We start from the raw sequence: 14,021 nt of genomic DNA, 5'->3' as shown, positions 1-14,021 counted from the left end.
AGTGACAAACAAAATGTAGGACTAATGCAGTGATGGGAAAAGGTACAAATTATTTTTTAAAAAACAACTGTTTTTTAGGTCCCTTACTCTCCTATGGATATATCCTATTAGAAATTTGGGATACTTTACAGGGTTTTCTGTGTAGTTATGCCATTAACTGAATATATATCGTTGGGTTTGTTTTACTTTGTTTTTTTTTCTTTTCTAGTTAGATTTTTTTTAATGTAACACATTTGTTGTTGTTACAACAACAAAGTCATGTGCGACTGAGTCATGTGCGACTCTTTGTGACCTCATGGAATGAAGCTCACCAGCTTCTTAGTCTGTGGGATTTGCCAGGCAGAAATACTGAGTCTCTACTGCTGAGCCACTATGAAAGCTTCTGTAACACATTTACATGGCTTCAGATTATAAAGTAAGGTATATTTAGAGAGAAGATGACTTACTTTAAATGATAATTTATTCTGATTATCTTTTTAGCTAGTGCCTGCTTACAATAAGTGAGGTATAAATTTATAATCTTCAAAACAATTTTAAGTGTTGAATAGTATAACATTTTTAGAGCTTAGTAGAGCCTTAAAATGTAGACAGAAATTTTTATGTGGAAATACAGTTTCATATAACAGTGGGAAATAATCATGATAAAATCATGGAGAAAGTTACAACATAAAACCTTTATGACACTATTCTGCATTGTGTGTACATGCTATGAATATTTTAATGATAGAACACACTGCAGTGGGAGTTGGCTTAAAGAGCTGTTAAAATTGAAAGCCACGAGACCTGCCCAGAGGCTACTGCTAAGCAAAGAAGCTGTTTTAAATAAGATGGGAGGAGTGAATTTTAAGACAGGAGTCAGTTTATTAGTGTCATAACTTGAATATGTCAGCAAATCTGGAAGACCCAGCAGTGGCCACAGGACTGGAGAAGGTCAGTCTTCATTTCAGTTCCCAAGCATGGCAGTACTAAAGAATGTTCAAACCATCGGACAGCTGCACTCATCTCCCATGCTAGTAAGTTCATCCTTAAAATCTTGCATGCTAGGCTTCAGTGTTAAACAAACCATGAACTTCCAGACGTCCAAGTTGTGTTTAGAAAAGACAGAGGAAAGTGAAAGTCACTCAGTTGTGTCCAGCTCTTTGCGACCCCATGGACTGTACAGTCCATGGAGTTCTCCAGGCCGAAATACTGGAGTGGGTAGCCTTTCCTTTCTCCAGGGGATCTTCCCAACCCAGGGATCGAAACCAGGTCTCCTGCATTTGCAAGCGGATTCTTTGCCAGCTGAGCCACAAGGGAAAAGGCAGAGGAACCAGAGATCAAATTGCCAACGTTTGCTGGATCATGGAGAAAGCAAGGGAATTCAAGAAAAACATCTACCTCTGCTTCATTGACTACACTAAAGCCTTTGATTTGTGGATCATAACAAACTGTGGAAAGCTCTTAAGGAGATGGAAATACCAGATGATCTTACCTGTCTACTGAGAAACCTGCACATGGGTTCAAGAAGCAACAGTTAGAACCTGGTGTGGAACAACTGATTGGTTTAGGTTTTAGAAAGGAGCACAACAGGGCTGTCTGTTGTCACCATGTTTGTTTAACCTGTATGCTGAGCACATCAGGAGAAATGTCAGGCTGGATGAATTACAAGCTGAAATCAAGATAGGCAGGAGAAATATCAACAACTTCAGATATGCAGATGATACCACTCCAATGGCAGAAAGCAAAGAGGAACTAAAGAACCTCCTGATGAGGGTGAAGGAGGAGAGTGAGAAAGCTGGCTTAAAACTAAATATTAAAGAAACTAAGATCATGGCATCTGGACCCATTATTTCATGGCAAATAGAAGGGGAAAAGGTGGAAGCAGTGACAGATTTCCTCTTCTTGGGCTCTAAAATCACTGCGGATGGTGACTGCAGCCATGAAATCAGAAGACAATTGCTTCTTGGCAGGAAAGCTATGACAGACCTAGAGAGTATGTTGAAAAGCAGAGACATCATTCTGCCAACAAAGGTTCATATAGTCAAGTTTATGGCCTTCCCAGTGGTCATGTATAGTTGTGAGAGCTGGATCATAAAGAAGGCAGAGCACCAAAAAATTGATGCCTTTAAACTGTGGTGCTGGAGAAGATTCCTAAAAGTCCTTTGAACATCATGGAGATCAAAGCAGTCAATCTTAAAGGAAATCAACTCTGAATACTCATTGGAAGGACTGATGCTGAAGCTGAAGCTCCAGTATTTTGGTCACCTGATGTGAACAGATGACTCTTTGGAAAAGTCCCTGTTGCTGGGAAGATTGAGGGCAAAAAGAAGAGGGTGTCAGAGGGTGAGATGGCTGGATGGACATGAACTTGGGCAAACTCTGGAAGATGGTGTGGGACAGGGAGGCCTGGCGTGCTGCGGCTTTTGGGGTTGCAGGGAGTCGGACATGACTTGGTGACTAAACAACAAAAGACCGATGGGTAGGACCCTCTAATCTCTAGTAAGGCCGTTGTCTGTGTGAGAATGGATCTGAGAAAGTTCATATGTCGAGGCCTTTATTTTTATCTAATGTAAGAGGTGGCAAGATTTGTTGAAAGCGGAAGAGGAGCAGGACGGTGGCCATGGAAGTCGGAATCCGCTAAGGAGTGTGTAACAACTCACCTGCCAAATCAACTAGCCCTGAAAATGGATGGCGCTGGAGCGTCGGGCCCGGTCGGAGAGGCGCGAGAGGGACGGGAGCCGGGGGAGGCAGGAGAAAGGGGGGTAGGGTCCCCTCTCCCCCCGCCCCCACCCCGCGGACGCTACGCCGCGACGAGTAGGAGCGCCGAAGTGGAGAAGTGTTTCATGAGAACAGCAGTTGAACATGCGTTAGTCGGTCCTGAGAGATGGTCGAGCGCCGTTCAAAAAAAAAAGAAAGCGGAGGAGGTAGAGGGAGACGCGGCCAGGACTGAAGTTTTGGCATAGCCATTGTAGGGCTCTCCTGACCAGAGATGTTTAGAAACGCCGCTACTGAAGGTCTATAAGCTTAAATTTTGTAGGGGCACCAATTTGGGAGTAGCGAAAGCAAGTCCTATTGATTTAAGATTGCAAGATGAGTGATGGACCCAGGAAGGTAAGAATTATTGAGGTACTATGTTATGTGGAATGGACCTATTACGAAAGGGAATAAGGCTGTGAGGCAGACAGTGAATTGAAAGCAGTGAGAGGTTGAAGGACAGGAAAGTCTCTGTGGGGTTGAAGACCAAGTATGGCAGAAAGATAAGCAATCAATATTTTGGAATGTAGTTTCCAAAATGGAGCAGTTCTGGGTACTGAAGTTCAGTGTAGGTGGTAGGAATGAGAGTGGGTGAAGGTTATTGGAGTTGAGATTAACAGAACTTTGTGGTTAGATTTTGGATCAGTGATATAAATTAGGGCTCTCAGTCCTCACTGTACATTAGATTCAGCTAGAGAACTCTTAAATATCAGTGAATGGGTCCTCTTTATCTAATGGAGTCATGGTCTCTGTGGATAGAATCTGGATGTCAGTGTTGTTTAAAAGTTCATCAGGTGATTCGTATTTGCAGAGTCAGAGTCAGATTGTGGCTGAGCACTGAAGTCACTGATGATGACAGTTGAGTTAAAGATGTCAGGTGAGGGAAAGTGAAAGTGAAAGTTGCTCAGTCATGTCCGACTCTTTGTGACCCTATGGACTATACAGTCCATGGAATTCTCCAGGCCAGAATACTGGAGTGGGTAGCCTTTCCCTTCTCCAGGGGATCTTCCCAACCCAGGGATCGAACCCAGATCTCCCACACTGCAGGCGGATTCTTTACCAGCTGAGCCAGAAGGGAAGCCCAAGAACACTGAAGTGGGTAGTCTATCCCTTCTCCAGCAGGTCTTCCCGACCCGGGAATTGAACCGGGGTCTCCTGTGTTTTAGGAGAGGGAAGTCTTCAGTGAATGAAGATGTTTTAGTAAAATCTAAACAAAGCCAAACATTTTCATTTTATGCCATTTTTGTGTGTGTCAAAGTGAAACAGGTATTTTTTCCTTTGTAAACTAATTTCATCAGCTGTAAGCAGATAGGGAGATATGTTTTTACACAAGTGTCTGTGAAATCAGATTAGATGTATTCAACTGTAAGTCTAAAGGTAAATCTTACTTTGTTAAGTTCTCTGGCTGCTAGGCCCCTCCTAGGTGGGAAGAAATCCAGACTGCTTTTCTCTTTTTGGAGCACAGAACATGCATAGACCTTGTCCAAGTTCATTCCTCTCCTATTTTAATTCTGTTAGATTGATCTCTCCATTCCCCCAATCAGTTTGTCTTACTCTATAAAGTCTGTATTCTCATATCCTCTCCCCGTAAGAATCAGACATTACAGATTTTCTGGTGAATGCTTATTATGGTTATTAATTTAAAGCCTTCCTTTCCCCTCAGTATGTTATAGTCCTTTGATGGGTCTTGGAAAATTATCCCTTTGCCTTTTATGTTACACCTGCATTTCAGTTTAAAGAAAAAAATGGAGGTTTTTAACTTTCTCTGTGACATGGAACCCTTTAGCAGTGTGGTGAAGCCTATTACTTGCAGTTATTATTGTAGCCTAAAACTATTAAAAATCATATTTGTGACATAGTAGTATATACTTCTTTAAGTAGGTCGTTAGATGTCAAGCAAGATGTAATGGTAGGGATTTCATTGCTATGGTTTCAAAGGAGTGATGAGTGTAAATGATACTCTTGAGGTATCTGCAACAGTGTAATATGATATAAAAATATCTGTGACTTCTCTTAGTGGTGAAGCCACAGATAGTCCTACTGCTGTTGTGTTGTTTGTTGCCTGCTTTTAGGTGGAAAAGTAGTTTTCTATTCACATCTAATTTCATGGGCTGGCAGAATTCTTAGGTTAAAATGTTTCGGTGATGCAAACTGGAAATGTACATAGAGTTGTAATTATTACTTGGACCTAATAAAATCATAATTAAAAATTTAAAAATATTTGCTTACAAAATGAGATCATTTAATGATATTTTAAAAACTTTATTGTTATGTAATATTGACATGTACAAGATCATTCCCTAGCAACATTGTGCATAAGAGCTCCAAACTGGCAATAATCCAGATATCCAACAGTGTGGATAAATTAATTGTGCAGTTATACAACAATGAGAAAGAATGGACTGCTGTCAAATGCAGCAACATGTGTGAACCTCACAAACAATACTGAAACAAAAGTGTATATCTTATATGTTTCCTTTTATATAAAGTTTCAAGATAGGCAGAACTAGCCAGGAAAGAGGTGACTTTTGGGAGACAGAGGTAGTGACTGGGAGAGTGCAACAGAAAGGCTTTTGCCATGCTAGGAATGTTGTTTCTTGATCTGGGTGGTAGTTACGCAGTGTGATAACCTTGTGAAAATTTATCCAAAAATAACATTTACAGTTAGTATACTTTTTTAGATGAATGTCATACCTCAATAAAACTTCCTGTAAAAATTTGAAAGATGAGCCCTCCAGCTCGGTAGGTGTCCAATATACTATTGGGAAAGAGCAGAGAAATAGCTATAGAAAGAATGAAGAGGCTGAGCCAAAGCAGAAATGACACCCAGTTTTGGTTGAAAGGACAGAATATATTTTTTTCCTAAATATAAAACTTTAGCAGATCCTTCAAAAATTGAGAACCCACTCTCAGTAGTGTCTGACATAGAGAAAGTTAATGTTCTATTTTATTTTGTATGTTTGGGTTCTCTGCTCTAACAAAAAAACCGATTTTATTGCATTTCTCTCTCTCTTTATTACTTTCCTTTGTCCCATTGTCCCATTCATTCTCAAGTCTGATGCACCAGAAATATGTTTGAAAAACTATTGCTGTGACATAAAGTATGACATCAAATAGGGGACTTTAGATGGCACCCACTACACTAATATGACCTCAGTTGTAGAGTATCTATTCTGTGAACTTACGGGTTTGATTAACCTAGAAGGCAACTGGACACATATATTTTGGTGCTGATGTTAAATTACACTTTATTTGAGTATTGGAAAGCTTATCCTCAGTTGTAGCTTGACAAATATACCAGTTATTATTTAGTGCTTTAGAGCACTTAAAAATTCCTCTGTATTGATAATAAGTTACTTGTAAGGTACTTCACATAAATTTTTATTTGGTTTTAAACTTGAGTAGATAAATAGGAGACTTAAGCCCAAAGAAGTATTTTACGCAGAATCTGCACATTCCTTTATTGGAAGGACATTGATTATGACAGAACATCCACATTTAACTTTTAGATGTCCATAAGACCTTTATTTTTAAAGTTATGCTTTCTGTTTAATCTGTAATTTCTGTGAGCTTATCTGACTTTTGTAGCCTGGATAAAAGTTTTGTGACAATGGCTTTTAGGCACCAGGAAGTTTCCAGTTGTGGAAGTCTACCTTGTTAGCCTGATAGGGAATAGATAGAAAATGTGGAACATTGCGACATAAAATGTCCATTTTCTGTTGGCTTCTTTCAGATTTTTAGAGGTTATAAAGTTTGGAAACTAGGATTAAAACACTTAATGGTTTATATTCTGGGCACTGTAATATGACTGGAACCAAAGTAGTCCTGTCTATTTTTACTTGCCTTCTTCTGTTAACAAATGTATGTCAAGTAAAAGATTTTCTAATCTTGGTGGCAGTGAACATTATAAAGATTGAGGATAGTGATGAGCAACAATATTTAAAAAAATTTTTATTTGGGGGGAGTTCCCTGCCAATCCAGTGGTTAGGACTTGGTGCTTTCACTGCCATGACTGGGGTCACACCTTGGTCGGGAGGCTAAGATCCCATGTATAGGGTACAGCCAAGGGGGAAAAAAAATTTAAAAGATTTTTTTCTATCATATTTAGTTAGTTTTGAGTTATATAATTAGGTTTTATAATTAAATAGTTACATAACAATATTTCTTTCCTTGAGTTAGTTGAATGTTTGTACTGTTCATTTCATTGGTTATTTCTCTCCTGGAGACTATAGTGAGTTGGAAATAAATTTTTTAGTGAATTCAGAACATGAGTTTGTTAATTTCTAAGATCTTATAGATAATATATATTTGTTCCATATATTCTCAAATTTAAATGTACTCCAAATAACATTAAGAGATCTTTCTTTTATCCAACTTGAAATAAGTAATCAAGTCTACTAAACTTAGCAATTCAGTTATTTACGTATTCTAGATAATATTGCTAAAAGTATGTTAATGTGGAAATATTCCTTTTCTCCCCACTCTTATTTCATGAAACACTTTTAAAGTGTGCACTTGCGTAATTTTAATTCTTTTCATACCTCACATTTTATCATCTAGTAAGTGTTCATGTAAATACAACTTTTTTCATTATCTTATGAACATTTTCAGACCTATAGCAAAGTTGAATTTTATAGTGAACATCCATTTATTGATGATTTAGATTCAACTATTAACATTTTACTAAACTTTCTTTATCATGTCTTTATCCATCTATCTGTCCTTTGTAAGTATACCTAGTCTGTCAGATTTTAGGGATGCTTTTCAAAGTAAACTGTGGACAACACTACACTTTCCATTAGCTACTTAAACATGCATATCATTAGCTAAAGTGCAATTTTTTTGAGTGTAACTGTAAAAATTACGTACATTAGATGCAAAATCTTAAGTGTTCATTTGCTGAGTTTTGATTTAGTAATGTTCCTCTGTGTAGAGCTGCCCTAGGAGGTGTTTAATTCTTTTGGCAGACAGAATTACATGAACTTTTGTTTTGTTGTCACTATTTCCACAGAGACAGGATCAGTTCTCGGCTACATTCTGTACTATGTTCTAGTTTTCTGGGGACAGTTCCAGCTTCAGATATTTGACATACTATTCCCAAAAGCCATTGAAATGACCCAGAGATAGCAACATTTCATTGAAAATTCAGCTGGTGGATTAAACCAGTAAGTGGTGCAGTGCAGATGTTGTGTTGCTTAGTCGCTAAGTCATGTCTGACTCTGCTGTTCCACGGACTGTAGCTCGCCAGGCTCTTCTGTTCATGGGATTTCACAGGCAGGAATTCTGGAGTGGGTTGCTGTTTCCTTCTCCAGGGGATTTTTCTGACAGAGGGATCAAACCTGTGTCTCCTGCTTTGGCAGGCAGATTCTTTACCACTGAGCCACCAGGGAAGCCCTACAGTACGTGTCTAAAGCATGAAGGATCGGAGTGAGGAAACCTCAAGCTTTTGAAAGCAGAAGTCCTCTAGACTTGTGGGTAATCAAATTTTTTAGTTAGGTGGTGTACTTTTCCGGTAAAAAGCATGTGATGCCAACAGTAGTATAAAACTGAGATGCAAACTGGAATGTATATTATGTATGTGGTTCTTACTATGTGCCAAGTAATACTCCAAGTGCTGGGAATAGGGCAGTGAGTAAGATCAAGGTTTCTGTGCCCATGAAACTTCCTTTCATACTAAGTTGATTGTGTCAGTTGAGTAGTTACATATACCATTGTACTTAGTTACTTTAGTGGTGGGTTAATGTGTTTTAGTTGTTTTTGACTTTTTATTTATAACGGTGAAAATTAAGTATATAAAAGTAGACAAAATGACATAACTCCCCACGGACAAATTATTCAAATAGTATTTATCAACTCATGGTCAATCTTCTTTTGTCTGTGCTTTCACCACCTTGCTCTTTCTTAGATTAGTTCCAAGTAAATTCAAGATACTTTATTTCAAATGGAAATATTTCATTATGTCTCAAAAAAGAAAGATGCTTAAGAAGGGGTGCTTATATAGTAAAATAAAGTTTTTGTGTTAAAATGAGTGCAAAGTATATTTTAATGACAATGGAAAAAAAATGTTTTTAAAGAAATGTAATCCGGATAATTTGTACCTAATTAGTAATAAGCCTGAACATTAGTGTGGAGAATTTGATATACATTTATATATTGAATCAAGCAAAACATCAAACTTGGTGCTTTTACTTAAACTAAAATGAAAGTGTTTTTCATAACAGGTATTTATAGTGAATTAGAATTTATAGAAAATGAAGGAATGATTGGTTTTCTAACAAAACGCAATCACCATTTCAGATTTCAAAGTTGCAAAAATCATTTAATATGTATCTTGGTCCGATTTCTGTTAGCACAGGCAAACTGTGAATAGTCCTTATTCCAGAAATGCAGAGAGCCATGTGGAAGAAATTGTCTTGTCTCTAAGATAATGATAAATATGAAAGTGTGAAAAATCATAACACTGTAACTTAAAAGAAGTAGTTAAGTTTATTTGGGAACCATGTTTTACTGCTTTCTCAGAACTGTCTCTTGGAATTTAATCTTACTCATTCTCTCTTCCTTGCTTGGTCTTTCCCCTGCCCTTAAGTTAGATGGTCTGGCTGACATGTCAGCATTAGCAAGACACTGTTCTCCTTGTAGAGCAATCGCCCTTCTCTTCAAAGACCTTTCTTTAGGACTGTCATGTGATTTCCTCCAGACCTCTGGGAGGTAGCTTCCTTAATCCCAGAGTTCTGGTCTTTGTCTTGCTTTACTGCTCTTAAAGATTACAAGATAAGTTACCAGTAAATAAGCGCTCAGCTTTTTCTCTGCGTGGCTCTTTTGCGAGTTCTCCCTGCTCTGTCTTATAATCCTGTGTGTTTGTGAGAACTAACTCAGTATGACTCTGCCACACTTGGTGGCCGAACAGGGACCATGTGAAGGTTTGCTTGCTCTAGCCTGAGCAAGGGGAAAGGACATCTGCTCTTCCAGGCAGGAACTGTGGCCTTGAAGACTAGTGACGGAGCGAAGCCTTCTAGATGTACTTCGCTTTCTGCTGTAACTCTGCAGCTTGCTCGTAAGCATCAGCTTTCTTTTCTGCTTGCCATTGCTGGTTGTAAGGTTTCTGATTCAGACTTAACTAAACTTCTTATGGTGATTTAGGCTTGTTGTCCTTGGTATCCACAAGAAGTTTCTTTGAAAGTGTCTGATTTGGAACCAGTAGGTCATTGGTTGAAAAATGGTGTAGGTGTTGTTAACGTACAGCATCTAAATACTTGAAATTTATGTCATATTGCGGTTTTTGCCATAGAAGAGTGAGAAATTCCTTCAGTTCAGTTCAGACAGTTCAGTTGCTCAGTCGCGTCCCACTCTTTGTGATTGCATGCCTGCAGCACGCCAGGCTTCCCTATCCATCACCAACTCCCAGAGCTTACTCAGAGTTACTCAAACTCATGTCCATTGAGTCGGTGATGGCATCCAACCATCTCATCCTCTGTCGTCCCCTTCTCCACCTGCCTTCAATCTTTCCTAGCTTCAGGGTCTTTTCCAGTGAGTCAGTTCTTCACATCAGGTGGCCAAAATATTGGAGCTTCCACTTCAACATCAGTCCTTCCAATGAATATTTAGGACTGATTTCCTTTAGGATTGACTGCTTTGATCTCCTTGCAGTCCAAGGGACTCTCAAAAGTCTTCTTCAGCACCACAGATCAAAAGTGTCAATTCTTTGGTGTTCAGCTTTCTTTATGGTCCAGCTCTTCCATCCATACATGACTACTGGAAAAACCATAGCTTTAACTAGACGGACCTTTGTTGGCAAAGTAATGTCTCTGCTTTTTAATATGCTGTCGAGGTTTGTCATAGCCTATATTCTGAGGAGCAAGCATCTTTTAATTTCATGGCTGCAGTCACCATCTGCAGTGAGCATTTTTTCCCCCATCTATTTGCCATGAAGTAATGGGGCCAGATGACATGATCTTAGTTTTTTGAATGTTGAGTTTTAAGCCAGCTTTTTCACTCTCCTCATTCACTTTCATCAAGAGGCTCTTTAGGTCCTTTTCACTTTCTGCCATAAGGGTAGTGTCATCTGCATATCTATTGATATTGATAATTTTCCCCTCCATTCCAGCTTATGCTTCATCCTGCTGAGCATTTTGCATGATGTATTCTGCATATAAGTTACATAAGCAGGGTGACAATATACAGCCTTGACGTACTCCTTTCCCAATTTGGAACCAGTTCGTTGTTCCATGTCTGGTTCTAGCTGTTGCTTCTTGATCTACATACAGGTTTCTTAGGAGGCAAGTGAAGTGGTCTCCTATTCCCTTGTCTTTAAGAATTTTCCACAGTTTGTTGATCCACACAGTCAAAGGCATTAGCGTAGTCAGTGAAGCAGATGTTTTTCTGGAACTCTCTTGCTTTTTCTATGATCCAGTGGATGTTGGCAATTTGATCTCTGGTTCTTCTGCCTTTTCTAAATCCAGCTTAAACATCTGGAAGTTTTCGGTTCACGTACTGTTGAAGCCTAAGTTGGAGAATTTTGAGCATGAGTTTGCTAGTGTGTGAGATGAGTGCAATTGTGCGGTAGTTTGAACATTCTTTGGCATCATCTTCCTTGGGATTGGAATGAAAACTGAGTTTTTCTAGTCCTGTGGCCACTGCTGAGTTTTTTTCAAATTTGCTGACATATTGAGTGCAGCCCTTTAACAGCATCATCGTTTAGGATTTTAAGTTGCTCTGCTGGGATTCCATCATCTCCACTAGCTTTGTTCGTAGTGATGCTTCCTAAGGCCCACTTGACTTCACATTTCAGGATATCTGGCTCTAGGAAACATAACCATCATGGTTATATGTTTCATTAAGACCTTTTTTGTACAGTTCTGTGTATTTTTGCCACCTCTTCTTAATATCTTCTGTTTCTGTTAGGTCCATACCGTTTCTGTATTTAATTGTGCCCATCTTTGCATGAAATGTTCCCTTGATATTTCTGATTTTCTTGAAGGAATCTCTAGTCTTTTCCAGTCTATTGTTTTCCTCTATTTCTTTTCATTGATTGCTTAGGCAGGCTTTCTTATCTCTCTTTGCTATTCTTTGGAACTCTGCACTCAGATGGATATAACTTTTCTTTTCTCCTTTGTCTTTCTCTTCTTTTCTTTTCTCAGCTATTTGTAAGGCCTCCTCTGACAACCATTTTGCCTTTTTGCATTTCTTTTTCTCAGGGATGGTTTTGATCACCACCTCCTGTACAATATTGCTAACCTCTGTTCATAGTATCAATGAAGTTAAACGTATTCCTACAGAAGTTTATGGCCTTTTATCTAAAGACACAGTTGGAATTATTTTAGGCTGGTCCAGCATAACTATGAAAGGTATTCATATTTTACTAGAGGTAATTGATTCTGATTACTCAGGCAGTATTCAAATTACGGCTCTCACATACTTATCATACAGTAGAGAAAAGGACAAAAGTTGCACAGCTATTACTCTTGCCTTGTTTTGTGCCCTCAGCAGAGAAAGAAATTAGGAAAGGAGGCTTTGGATCTACGAATGTGGCTTACTAGACTATGCTATTTGACTTACCACCCCACATAAACCCTAAAAATTCAAGACCTTTCTTTCAAGGGTTTAATAAATCAGGAACTTAAGTAGCTATTATCACAAAACAAGAATGGCCTTCCATCTGGCCTTTAAAAAGAGTCCATGGACAGATTTTAGTTGTTGGGGGATTCCAAGAAGCACATCAAAGCACCTTTCCAAAAATCTGTACAGATTCAGAAGGGCATGTAGCTATTATTGTCCTTACATCATGAATATTCCTACAACTTTATGGGGGTTAGATATATTATAACAATATCAATTAAAACTACAGACAAATTTATCCTCAGGGCCACTGCTATTATATACCATTACAAATCATCTGGATTGATGAACCCTCCCCCAGCCCCCTACCCCCGGGTCTGGATAGAGCAGTGACCTAGGACTAAAGAAGATATTGCACTTATAGAACAATTGGTTAAAGAATAATTAGATGCAGGACATAGAGAACCTTCCTTAAGCCTGTGGAATACTCCCATCTTTATTATCCCCCCAAAATCAGGAAGATGGCATTTAATTCATTATTTAAGAGTAATGCTCAAATGCAACCGATGGGTTCATTACAACCAGCTATTCCAAACCCCTCTCTAATTCCAAACGATCACACTGATAATTAAAGATCTTAAGATTTGCTTTTCTACCATACCTTTACATTTTGAAGATAAACAGAAATTTACAGTTTTAGTTCCTAATATAAATAATCATCGTCCTTTACAGTTGTATCAGTGGAAATACTTACCTCGGGGTATGAAGAATAGCCCTACCACGTGTCAAAGATTCGTAGATCTAAGTCTGCAACTGTCACGACAACGATTTCCCGATGCCTGTATTTATCATTATATGGATGATATTCTTTTAGCACACTCTTCACCACAAAAATTAGCAGAAATTCTCTTCCTTACAGACATATTTGAATTCACAGGGGTTAATAATAGCTCCAGAGAAAATCCAATACATGCCCCCATGGAAATATCTTGGCTTTCAAATTTTACAATAAGCAATTACTCCTTTACAGTTTTCCTTCAAGGTTCCAGAACCATTAACACTTCTTTCTTTAAAGCAGTTCTTGGGTCATTTAAATTGAATACTACCTACATCAGGCGTCCCAACATATGCAGAGCTTCCTTTCCCCTGTGGCTCAGCTGGTAAAACAATCTCCTGCAGTGCAGGAGACCTGGCTTTGATCCCTGGGTTGGGAAGATCCGCTGGAGGAGCGAAAGAAAGGCCACCCACCAATATTCTGGCCTAGAGAATTCCATGGACTGTATAGTCCATGGGGTCACAGAGAGTCAGACACAACTGAGTGACTTTCACTTTCTTTCAATTATTACAGGGAAATGAAGATCCTACCTCACCCTGCTATTTTTCTCCTTAACATTATGCTTTATTACCACAATTTGGCGCTGCTTATGTTAAACATTTTCTTGACTATATGTTCCTTCACATCCTTTTTCAGTGATTCTTCTTTCTATTAAACATACTCCTACAGCAATATTTGCCCACGTCTTACCTAAAGAGATAAAAAGCATTGAATGGTTACATTATCCTAATCAACCAAAATACCGTGTTCTTCCCTGCTTACAGGAGAGACTACATCTATTACAGCAAGGACACTTAGGCCTCTGTTGCCTTACTGGCTCAGATCCACAAATAATTTTGTGGGAATATCTAAAGAAAATGTGGAATCATTATATCAAACTAATGAGCAATTTCAAATA

General features: G+C 38.7%; 1 protein-coding gene across 4 annotated transcripts in view; it reads left to right on the top strand.

Moving 5' to 3' along the window:
* Window positions 1–14,021, top strand: part of PPHLN1 (periphilin 1) — a 170,856-nt gene that overhangs the window by 15,428 nt on the left and 141,407 nt on the right. The gene's annotated exons all lie outside the window — the stretch shown is intronic.

Source organism: Capricornis sumatraensis, chromosome 4 (assembly GCF_032405125.1).
Source record: "Capricornis sumatraensis isolate serow.1 chromosome 4, serow.2, whole genome shotgun sequence".
Classification (NCBI taxonomy): domain Eukaryota; kingdom Metazoa; phylum Chordata; class Mammalia; order Artiodactyla; family Bovidae; genus Capricornis; species Capricornis sumatraensis.
The sequence above is the reverse complement of the archived record's forward strand: the minus strand, read 5'-3'. Positions and strand labels throughout refer to the sequence as shown.